The sequence below is a fragment of the Cucumis melo genome, chromosome 9, assembly GCF_025177605.1.
Source record: "Cucumis melo cultivar AY chromosome 9, USDA_Cmelo_AY_1.0, whole genome shotgun sequence".
Taxonomy (NCBI): Eukaryota; Viridiplantae; Streptophyta; class Magnoliopsida; order Cucurbitales; family Cucurbitaceae; genus Cucumis; species Cucumis melo.
Window position 1 is genome coordinate 7,211,106 of NC_066865.1, and position 7,471 is coordinate 7,218,576.

A 7,471-nucleotide genomic window follows, 5' to 3' on the forward strand; every position below is an offset into this window, starting at 1 on the left:
ATGAGATTGTATTGGTTTTAACTTTAAAAATGTAGATTGGAGACTATTTCGACGTTGCAATCATAAAGAAATTTTGATTATGTTGAAGCATGCTGTTTTTTAGTAGATTGAATTTGGCGTCGTTTGTAGTATTGATTATGTTCTGGATTTTTTATTTTCTATATTGAGATGTCATGTGAGGTAGAAAGAACAGATTGTATTGGTTGTGAATTTTTATTCGATCATCTGATTCTTGTACGAATCATCATTATTTAATAACCTTTTATATTTCCCCAAAGTTTGTATTGTTAGATCTCTATGTATAAAGTGATCAGACAGGTTTTTGAGATATAAACCAACTCACCTCCCAATTGAAATATATAGTTTTTACGTCAAAAAGTTAAGAGAAGCTTATGCTACAAATGGCTGCAAATTTATGAGCTTTTTGAGCATTTGATATGTAAATTAGGGTTTATGAATTAAGTTAATTATTTGAAAGTGTCCCCAAACAAGCTTCTTCTTCAATCAGATTGCTCCATATTCCACTAAAAAAACGACCCAACTCGAGTTGGGTCAGATCTCGTTTGTGCAGAGTTGTGCAATTTCGAGTTGAATAGGAGATTTTTTTAAGGAGAACCGACCTGACTCAGCCTAATTACACCCCTAATATTTATTAAATTTCTTTCTATAACTTTTGTATAGAAGGTCCTAACTAAATTATCAAATTTATTATCAGTCGACTAGATATTTAAATTCGATAAAAAGTGATTTTAATACTTTCAAGATTCCTATGAGCCATCGAATGGTGTCAAATTCTTGAAGGGATCAAATAATGTTTCGTTCCTCAGTAAATATGTAGTTTTCGAAATACATATTGAATCCATGAGAGTCTTTGTGTTTCTCATATAAAATGCTTATGATTCTCAAGTAATTGAATGGATGGTTTGATTTGAACTCAAAGAAAATAAAATGTGAGCAAGAGAGATTGAGACTAGGGATGTTCATAAATAATGTGAAAACCAAACCATTTTGCAAACTAAACTGAAATCGAATTCGCAGCTTGGTTTGGTTTGTTTAAATTTGAAACCGCTTCTTTTGCAGTTTGGTTTGGTTTCAAAATGGAAACCTATATTAAAACCAAATTGAACCACTTTATTTAAAATTAAATTAAAAAAATTACACACACACACACACACACACACACACACATATATATAATTAGAACTTAAGTTTTTTTTCTACAATCTCCCTCCACCATCGTGGAAATGGGTCACCCATGTCATAAGCATGCTTGTCCAAGACATTGTTTGCCTATGGCCTCATGCCCAAAAATCCTCACACTACCTTATGTTTATGCTTTTGTACTTAGCTTAGCTTCTTTCCTTTAATTTCCATGTTGCTTGCTGGTACAATTTCTCACTTTATTCATGCAGCTTGGTTTGGTTTGTTATCACACTTTTCATATGCAAGTCAGTCATATTTGAAAATGTTAAAACGTATTATAAGAGAACCCACTAGTCAATCCCCTGACCAAGCCTTATTGTACTCTTTGCAAACCAAGCTTTCTTGCAATTGTCATTCTTCGATGCTTTCTTTAATAATGTATTTAATGCTTCTCTTTCTCTCTCACGTTTTATAAAACCATTTTCTCTAAAAATAGTGAAGGGAGCCTATATCATACTACAAGTTTGCCTATGATTTTCAAATTTAGTATGGCTGACTTGTTCACCGAGTTAGAACAAGTTTCGCACAATCGCTAGCTCGTTCCATAATCGAAAGATTGTGATTGTGACAAGTGGTATCAGAGCTTTGTTAGCTCCTTAGCTAAGTGAGACACAATTATGTCGGTAACGAAACAGCTGTCAAAGTCGCAATCTCAGTGACTGACTGAGATCAAAGAGCACTTCTTGTATATGAGAGAATTGCCAAATGAAGTGATATTTCTCTAGACCTGGCTGGATGGGTTGGACGAAAAGGCTGGAGAATTAGACGCATTGAATGCCTGAATAGATGGACTACATATAAATGAATTAAAGTTTGAGGTTGATTCAATAGAACATAAAATCGCACAAGCGGGTAGTTATGAACATGGGAGTAACTCTTTAAGTTATGTCACACACATAGAAGAGCATGTCGAAGAGCTTAACTATTCTCAGAAGACCATGTCAAACGACTTTAGAGCCATGATAGAGACAATCAAGGCCAAGATGGCCGAGATGAAATTTTAAGTGAATTTAACGATGCAAGAAGTGGGAAACTAGACCCCAAATCAAGCATGTATTGTTTCGAGCAAATTCAGGATCCTGAAATATAAATCCTTCAATAGGAACTGCGATGCTAAAGAGCTTGAAAAATCCATCTTTGATATGGAACAATACTTTAAGGCTAGTGGAACCATCTCTAAGGAAACTAAGGTGACATTAGCCTCTATGCATCTGTCTGATGATACAAAGCTCTGGTGGAGGTCGAAAGTGAACGACATCCAAAATGGTCAATGTGCCATGGAAAGATCTTAAGAAAGAACTAAGGACTTACTTCTTTCCCGAGAATGTTGAATTTATTGCAAGAAGGAAACTGCTGAAACTTAGATAGATAGGAACCATTGGATATGTAACGACCCAACTCCTTATGCTGAATCGAAGTCATTACTAAATATAGAACAAGTGGTTTAAGTCTAAAAATTTTATTAAAAGCATACGGTTCAAGAAATTCATTTATAAAAACATAAACAAGGTAGTCATGCAAAAATGTAAAAACGTTCTGAAATCCTACTCGGGCCCTATCTACATAAAAGATAGTGAAAAATAAAAAGTACTCAAACTCAAATGCTAAAATCTGAAATAAGAAATAAGCGGAAGCGGTAGTCCCTATGGCCCTCCTCGGTCTCACTTCGGGTCGCTCGCCAGCTTGCCCTTGCCCTTGCCCCGTCCTCTACCTGAAAACATAAAATGGAGAGAATGAGTATAAAAATACTCAGTAAGGGACCCACTACTAGTCCCACTAGGTGCCTGTTAACTTCCTGTTAGAGTCCTGATAACTGGTACCCAATCTCTGGCACGTTCCCGAACACGTGCAATCATGCGCTCCCGTAGGAACGTAACTCTGGTCTTCGGTGCCCGGGGACACCTAGGACAGTCGGGATGCGAGGACCCCGTCGAGTCACTCGAGTCATGTCTATATCATGCTAGACTGGCGTCCCGTCGGACCACACAGTCCTCAATAGGTGGTGATCCCGAAGGACACCCATGCAGGTACGACTCTAACAGAAATCAAGCTAACAGGTACCCTAATTGCAGTAAACATACACATGGCATCAGCATATAACATGTCACATAAATCATTTCTACACTCTCCGTCCCGTCATTCGTCGTAACCATAATAGATCTTGCCACACATAACAGGCTATAGCACAACTATATCGTCATTTGCATCATACTAGCATTTATTTCAGGCATCATACTGTCAAATCCTCAATATGCAACATAGGGCATACACAGTCTCATACTTCAAACATGAAACTAGTAGTAGAATCTCTTACCTGGAGATCTACTTGTCGAGTCCTAACCGCGAGGCAGTACGTTTTCCAAGCGACGAAGTCCTAACTGTTTAATAAGTCAAAATTCGTAAATAGGTCGCCAACGACCAACGGTTCGAGACTCAATTGAATTTAACTTACCCTAGAAGGAGGTTGCAGTGCTCGAGCCCCTACTGAAGGAAATCCCGCGCTGCAGTAATTTCTTGGTCCAAGACGTCCCTTGAGGAAAATAATATAATTTAGATCCAAATTAATTTAACTAACGTCCGAGCATGGAGTCTTACCGGAAAAACCACAATAATTAATTAGCTTACCAAAATATAGGTGGATGGAGCCAATTTAGTCCTGGCGGCTCGGCTGGAAGAAGACAGGACCGGCTCGGCTTGGGCAGACGCGGCTCGGCTCGGTACAGGGATTTCGCGTGCGGCTCGGCTTGCAACAGGGGGAGACGCGGCTCGGCTTGCAACAGGGAGACGCGGCTCGGCTACACAAAAGCGCGCGGCGCGGCTTCACACGCGGGCGCGGCTTCACACGCGGGCGCGGCTCACGCACGGGTGCACGCGGGCGCGGGTCGGGTTTCCGGAGGGTGGCGCGCGTCGGTTCGGGTCGCGGGGCGGGTCTTCGGTCGGACCTTTGCGCGCGAGGCTTCGGCTTCCGGATCTCGGGTGGCGCGGCGGCTGCTGGTGGTCCGGCTACCGCGGCTTCGCTCGGCGACGGCTACGACTGGCGTTTCGGCTGCGCTTGCGTCGGATCGGAGCGGCGCGCCTCGGCTGGCTGACGGGTTGGCTGCGGACGCACGGAGGCGGCTTCGACTCGGCTTCGGCGTCCGACGGGCGCTCGGCTGCGCAGATCGGCTTGGACGATCTCCCGGCGCGGCTGGAAACTCGGCGACGGCTCGGTCGCGATTGCGGCTCGGCTGCGCTGCTGAACAGAGAAGGATGCTTGGCGGCTCGGGTTCGCGGCGGCGGCGTGCGGCGGCTAGGGTTTCAAAAGGAAAATTTTTTTTTTTTTTTCTCCCTTTTTCTTTCTTTGAAAATTTTCCTCTTCCTCTTTACGCACGAGTCCCAAGGCCTCTTTTTAAAAGAAATAAAAATAATAAAAATAATAAAAGAATCTTTAAAACCCTCTTTCCTCTCTCCTCCAATAACCACTTTTGACCCTTTCCAAGGCCATTTATTTGTTAAGCCAATAATTTATTTCACCCCCCTAACTTCATAATTAAACCATAAAAACTTTAGTTTAATACCAATAATAAACACACTTAGGATTAATATTATTAGTGGTCCAAAATAACAAAGGAAACCGAAAATGTTGGGCGTTACAGGATATTATGTTAAACAGTTTTCTGTCATTGTATTGGACATCCAAGACATGTTGGAAAAGGATAAAGTATCCTGTTTTGTAGAAGAGCTCAAACGATGGGCTAGGACTAAATTATACGAACAGAACTTGCTCCCTAAAGAATAATGTGCCTACACTAATCCTAGGAATATGATCTACAAGCTTAATCTCACAAGAAACTTCACGAATGATAAGAAATCGCAAACCCAAGCACTAGTACTCCTCAAGGAGCACATCAGTCAAATTCAAATTAGATAAGACCTATTTTCTGATTCTTATGTAAGGTCCTCTATCGAGTAGCCGAGTGTCCACAGTAGGGCTTGCTGACAGTATTATAAGCCTTCTTACAGTGTTCTAACGATTTTGAGACAAAAAAAGAAGTGGAAAAGGAGGATGAGAGAGAGACCTCTCAAATGGGTGCGTTAAAATTCTTAAAGAAGATCTTTCACCAAAAAGATGCTTTCAAAAAGGGACTCGTGTTTGTCAACCCGATCATCAACTTCAAACCCACAAAAGGCACTATGGTAGATTTAGGTGCAACTCCTAATTTCATTTTAGAAGAAGAGACACAACGGTTGGAGTTGAAAATCGAAAAAGACACAGACAAGATGAAAGATGTTTTGAAGCTTTGCTAATTGTTGGATTATTGAAAAGGGTATCTCTAAAATTAGGTGAATGGAGAGGAGACGTTGATTTAGTTGTAGTTTGCATGGTTGACTTCAATGTTGTACTCGGTATGGATTTCCTCTTGCAACATAAAGTCATTTCCATGCCACTGGCTTCTTGTCTGATAGTAATGAGCAATAATCTGACAGTGGTTCAAGCAAAGATCAAGCAATCGAGTGAGGTGAGAATGACTTCAACCTCGCAACTGAAAAAGGGGCTCAGATGAGAGGAGCCGACTTTTATGATTGTCTCGCTGGTGGATGAGCTATTAGTTTCTTATGCTTAACCAAATTAATTAGAGAAACTAATTAACCGACTTAATTAAACTAAATAGCCTAAAGTGAATAAATGAAAAACATGTGTTTATCCAAATGTCCTACTTACATTAAGATCTAGGTCAATGTTAAGTTGAACATTCAACCGAGAAAGTTTGATTAAACATTAAATTTGATTCTTTTCTAAGTGGAATAATGCTCATCATCATAGACAACAATTCACAAACTAAATTGACCTTTTGCTTCTTATAGATTCAGAAACTTAGGCAAGTATAAACCAAAATTGGTAAATCATACAATCACAAATAATTTGTCAGATAATTGCAAGATAATATGATCATAATCTTTCGAATCAAGACGGAAATCAACAAACAAACATAAATCAAGTTCCAATCCTCACGAGTTTTACATTAAAAGGGAGAAAATCCTACAAATCCAAACTAGAATGAATACCTTTCCGATAAGCGTCTTCATAATCAATGGTGAAAAGTTCTTAAGCATTAATACAAACCAAAGAAGGAAAATGGAAAAAGGAAAAGTGTAGATAAGTTGTTGGGGCAACTCTCCCCTATCCTAAAATGGAAATGAGATATATATAAAAATGTCAAGGCTCTAGGATGTAGCACTGCAAAGTTATGCCTTTAGGTTCCCAACATCATGTCACAATGCCTAGGTGGTGTTGTAATGCCTTCATGCATACATGCCTCTGTCAAAGTTTAGATTGTAGTGATGCTCAATGCATCTTTGCTCTAAAAAATTAACGATGAGCCTTTCGAGGTTTTGGTCATTCTAACTCATTCTTTTTGAGTTGAGGCATTTGAGCTATGTCTGGTCCATTTTGACACCATTTCAACTCTAATGCTTCGCCTTACCTCTTAAATGCATGATGCTATAAAATCATTAAATAAACAAATAAAACCTAAGAATGACCTTAAATTAAATAGAACGAAACAATGCTATCAATCTCTCTCAAACCATCAAGAGTTGACCTAGTGATAAAAAAAAATTAGTCTCAATAAAGGACAAAGAGGTCATGGATTTAATCTCCTACGAGTTTCATTAACACCTAAACGTTTTAGGGTTATGTGACTCATGTGAGATTAATTGAATTATTTGCGAGCTGACATGAACACTCACAAAGAAGAGAACAATCTTTAAATATACAATAAATGATAATTGATACTAGAGGTGTAAACGGGTTGGGTTGGAAACATTCACAACCCAACCCATATTTTCGGATTGTTTGGGTTGGTAACCTGAATAGTATTCCCACAACCCGGTTGGGTTGAGTTGTCGGATTGTGAAAAAAATAAGAAAAAAAAAGTATAATATAACATGTGACCTAAATTTATCTTTACTGAATTAGTAATAAAATATTATATATATATATATATATATATATATATATATATATATTATGTATATAGGGGTCTTTTCAAAAGTATCACAAAGTGGTAAAGTATGTACACTCCGAAAACAGAAAAAGCTCAAAGGTCCACCGTGTAAAATACCAAAAATGTCCCGTCAACCATGTCGTCAACAACGCACACGTAATATATTTATGATCATTTAGATTTGGTTATTATTTGGTACGCGATCGTTTAGATATGACTACAATTTATCTTTTCATTTATATATCGTCTAATTTTGTTAGACGATCGTTTAATTTGGTTAC

The 7,471-nt window shown here is 38.9% G+C and overlaps 1 long non-coding RNA gene across 1 annotated transcript; it reads right to left on the reverse strand.

Moving 5' to 3' along the window:
- Window positions 1–2,643: 2,643 nt before the first annotated feature.
- On the reverse strand, window positions 2,644–4,456 carry LOC127151068 (uncharacterized). The gene is made up of 2 exons (XR_007823809.1): window positions 3,829–4,456; window positions 2,644–3,733 (listed from the first exon to the last, which is right to left on the reverse strand). It is a non-coding gene; the product is annotated as an uncharacterized LOC127151068 (long non-coding RNA).
- Window positions 4,457–7,471: the final 3,015 nt, after the last annotated feature.